Genomic DNA, 3,806 nt, shown 5'->3' on the forward strand with positions numbered 1-3,806 from the left:
CAAGCAAAGGAAGGAACTCTCCGAGGACCAGGCCTCTCAATGTGTCAAACAAACCAGGTGGGACCAGATGAGACCAGAGGGCGACTGTGACCATCACCGGACAGAGCAAAGAAGGCTTCGATCACCGGGCACAGGAGGATAGGAAGCCTGTGTTGTGGGAGGTCAGGGGGGAGAAGCGTCGTGACACCTGGGCAGATCTCAGAGGAGAGAGGCCTGCAGGAATGCAGCCGCGGCCTTGAGACCGGGGCCTCAGAACGTGTCTGGTTTCAGCTGCTTTACAGTAAATTCTTTGTAAAAGTGTTGGTCACCACATGTGTGTAGGCAAGAAGACACATGCCACGTTCGGTTCCAAGTTGGTATGTTCCCGCAAAGGGCATTAGTTGGTCTCTTGGAGAGGGAATCACCTTGGATGTCTTCTCTTTTCTTTTCTTTTCTTTTTTTTTTAAGTTTTTTATTTGCAAGGAGAAAGCCAGAGAGAAAAAGACAGAATGGGCACATGAGGTCCTCTAGCTACTGCAAGCAAACTCCAGATGGATGTGCCACTATGTGCATCTGGCTTATGTGGGTATTGGGGGGGGGCGGGGTCAAACCTGGGTCATTAGAGTTTGCAGGCAAGTGCCTTAACCTCTGAGTCATCTCTCCATCCTCCCCCCTTTTTTATTTAGAAGAATGTTTTTTAATTATTTGCAAGGATAGAGAGAGGGAGAGAGAATGGGCACACCAGGGTCTTTAGCCACTGCAAAGGAGCTCCAGCTCCTTTGTTGGCATCACTTTGTGCATCAGGCTTGACGTGGGCACTGAGGAATGGAAGTCTGGGTGTTAGGCTTTGCAGGCAAGCGCCCTAACCAGTGAGCCACGCCTCTAGCCTGTGGACTCCTATCATCGTAACTGAACTTCGGGGTCGACCACCTACAGACATGGCCCCTCTTATATGACTATCAACACAAAGTACATCCTCAGCTGTGGTGCCTGGGCGTGATGCTCCCAGAGTGAGGAGCCTATGGAGAGGGAAGGAAGCCAGTGGGCGGATAGAAGGCATTTGCTGTGAGCAGGCTTCCTCCGGGTCCGGATCCAGTCCTGGGATTCAGCGTCACTGTCCTCTGCTTTAGGTGACTTCTGTGGATAGCCAAAGCACCGTGGTGGTGCGCGCATGTGAAGATCTTTGACAGTTCATTCCCTGAGACTCTGCAGCCTGGTCACTGGCAAAGGAGTTTCTTTTGAAAATCAAGCCCGATACTACCTAATACAAAAGTAAAATAATACTCAACGCCATCCAATAACGTCTGTGCGCCGGAACAGGTGTGATGTATTGGGAGATGCCAGGGATGGTTAAGTCATGTCATCATTTGCCTTAAAATATTTTTTTTAAAAAATATTGAATGAGTCACAAATTTGCGTGAAATCCTTGTGCAGGGGTCATTCTAATCTTCTCTGCATCATTCTAACTTTAGTATATGTGATGTTAAAGAGAGCATTTTCTTGTTTGTTTGCTTTTTGATGTAGGGTTTCACTCTAGCCGAGGCTGACCTGGAATTCACTATATAGTCTCAGGCTGGCCTTGAACTCACAGTGATCCTCCTACCTCTGCCTCCCGAGCTGGGATTAAAGGCGTGCGCCACTATGCCTGGCTGGCCTGTTTTTTTTTTTTTTTTTAATATATAATTTAAGGCTGGAGGAATGGCTTAGCGGTTAAGGCACTTGCCTGTGAAGACTAAGGACCCAGGTCCCACACAAGCCAGGTGCACATGGTGGCATCTGGACTTCATTTGCAGTGGTTAGATGCCCTGGTGTGCCCATTCTCACTCTGTCTGTCTGCCTGTCTCTCTAATAAATAAATAAATAATAATAAAATCTTTAAAAATACTACTTATTTATTTGCAACAAGAGAGAGAATGGGCACATGAGGACCTTCTGCCACTGTGAATGAGCTTCAGACGCATGTACCACTTTGTGCATCTGGCTTTATGGGTAATCACACCCAGGCTGTCAGGATTTGAAAGCAAGTGCCTTAACCGCTGGGCATCTCTCCAGGTACCCCCCTTCCACCCCTGCTCATTTGTCTGTTTAAGCTAATCTTGCCACTGCTGGCTTTGGTAGTAGGGTGGAGAGGCTGTGCTGGTTTCCCTATGGGAAAGGGGTTGTTGATTGTGTGGAATGTTCTGTAGGGCAGAGAGTGAATCCGGGACTCTGGGTTGACCTGTGCAGAAATCACACGTGAGAGATGAAAGCCCTGGGCGCTGAAACTGTCTAGGGCCAGACTACCTGACTTACGTCTTCTGCATGTGATTCCTTTCCCTTCTAAGTTACTTCTTTCCCCATTATTGCACCCTTTCCCCAAAATAACCACGTTGGTTCAAAGTCTACATGAATTTTTTTGGTTCCAGAAGATTTTCACTTTTATAAAATTTGATGGGCTGGAGAGATGGCTTAGCAGTTAAGCGCTTGCCTGTGAAGCCTAAGGACCCCGGTTCGAGGCTCGGTTCCCCAGGTCCCACGTTAGCCAGATGCACAAGGGGGCGCCCGCGTCTGGAGTTCGTTTGCAGAGGCTGGAGGCCCTGGGGCGCCCATTCTCTCTCTCTCCCTCTATCTGTTTTTCTCTCTGTGTCTGTCACTTTCAAATAAATAAATAAAAAATTTAAAAAAAATTTGATTTCCAGATCGTGTACTGCAGAGAGGGGCTGAGGACACAAGTACAATCTGGGCTTGAGGGCGGAGAGAAAGAGGCTCTGTGGGTCAAGGGTTTGACCCGAGTCATCCCCCCCGCACCCCAGCCCTCCGCACGGTGGGAGCCTTGTTCACTGCTCGTAAATTTTGTTAACCAAATGGAAGAGCACAGGCCCGGGGTTTCCTGGTGGTCTTTGCACACACGGAGCTGGCCTTGTCTGTGGGTCACTGCAGGTCGATGGGCTTCTTATAAAGAGCGCTTGGTTTTATTTTGAGCCGAGTCCTCAAAGCACAGGTTTGTTACCTACTTACATGCAGGGAAATTCATAACTGGACCACTTGCCTCCAGCCTCCAGCCAGACCCTTGATCCATGTTTCCAGCTCAGCTTCCCAATCTTCCTCCTAATCAATTGTTGAAGTTGCCTGAACGAGCAGTCATTATTGATTTGCTTAAACTTGCATGGTCTCTCAGGATGTTCTGATGCTGTTGTTTGTCATGGCCATTGCTGTTTTATATGTCAGTGTTCATTTAAAAAGTTAATAGAGGGCTGGAGAGATGGCTTAGCGGTTCAGGTGCTTGCCTGCGAAGCCTAAGGACCCAGGTTCAATTCCCCAGTACCCACATAAAGCCAGATGCATAAGGTGGCACATGTTTCTGGAGTTCGTTTGCAGTGGCTAGAGACCCGGGCACTCTCTCTCTCTCTCCCTTTTTCTCTCTCTCTTAAATAAATAAGTAAATAAATAAGTTAATAGATACATTTTGTAGATGTGGAGAATGCAGAGTAGAAAGCAAGGCCCATTTATCCAAAGCTGGCTTCGAACTCACTGTGTGCCTGAAGATGCCCTTGAACTTCTGATCCTCGTGCCTTCATCTCCTGGTTTTATGTGGCACTGAGCATCGAACCCAGGGCTCCTTGCATGGTAGGTGATCACTGTGCCAACTGAGCCACACATCCCCTGGCTAGAGGGGAGAATCGGAGCTGGCTTCCCAGGGGTCAGACGGTGGTCCCATGTCAGCTGGGACCCTGTCAACTCCCTCCATCAGCGTCTCATGAGTCGCTGTGCGACCAGGACCTTTGTCCTAAACACTGCACCATCTAAAACCGGATGCGAATTCTTCTGCCACTCAAACATTGTACCTG

The 3,806-nt window shown here is 48.5% G+C and overlaps 1 non-coding gene and 1 pseudogene across 1 annotated transcript; both read right to left on the bottom strand.

The window, feature by feature from the left end:
• Positions 1 to 313: 313 nt before the first annotated feature.
• LOC123456348 lies at positions 314 to 411 on the bottom strand (annotated as a pseudogene).
• Positions 412 to 1,368: 957 nt separating this feature from the next.
• Positions 1,369 to 1,475, bottom strand: LOC123456335. Its single transcript, XR_006634471.1, has one exon. It is a non-coding gene; the product is annotated as a U6 spliceosomal RNA (small nuclear RNA).
• Positions 1,476 to 3,806: the final 2,331 nt, after the last annotated feature.

The sequence above is a fragment of the Jaculus jaculus genome, chromosome 20 (genome assembly GCF_020740685.1).
Source record: "Jaculus jaculus isolate mJacJac1 chromosome 20, mJacJac1.mat.Y.cur, whole genome shotgun sequence".
NCBI classification, from domain to species: Eukaryota; Metazoa; Chordata; class Mammalia; order Rodentia; family Dipodidae; genus Jaculus; species Jaculus jaculus.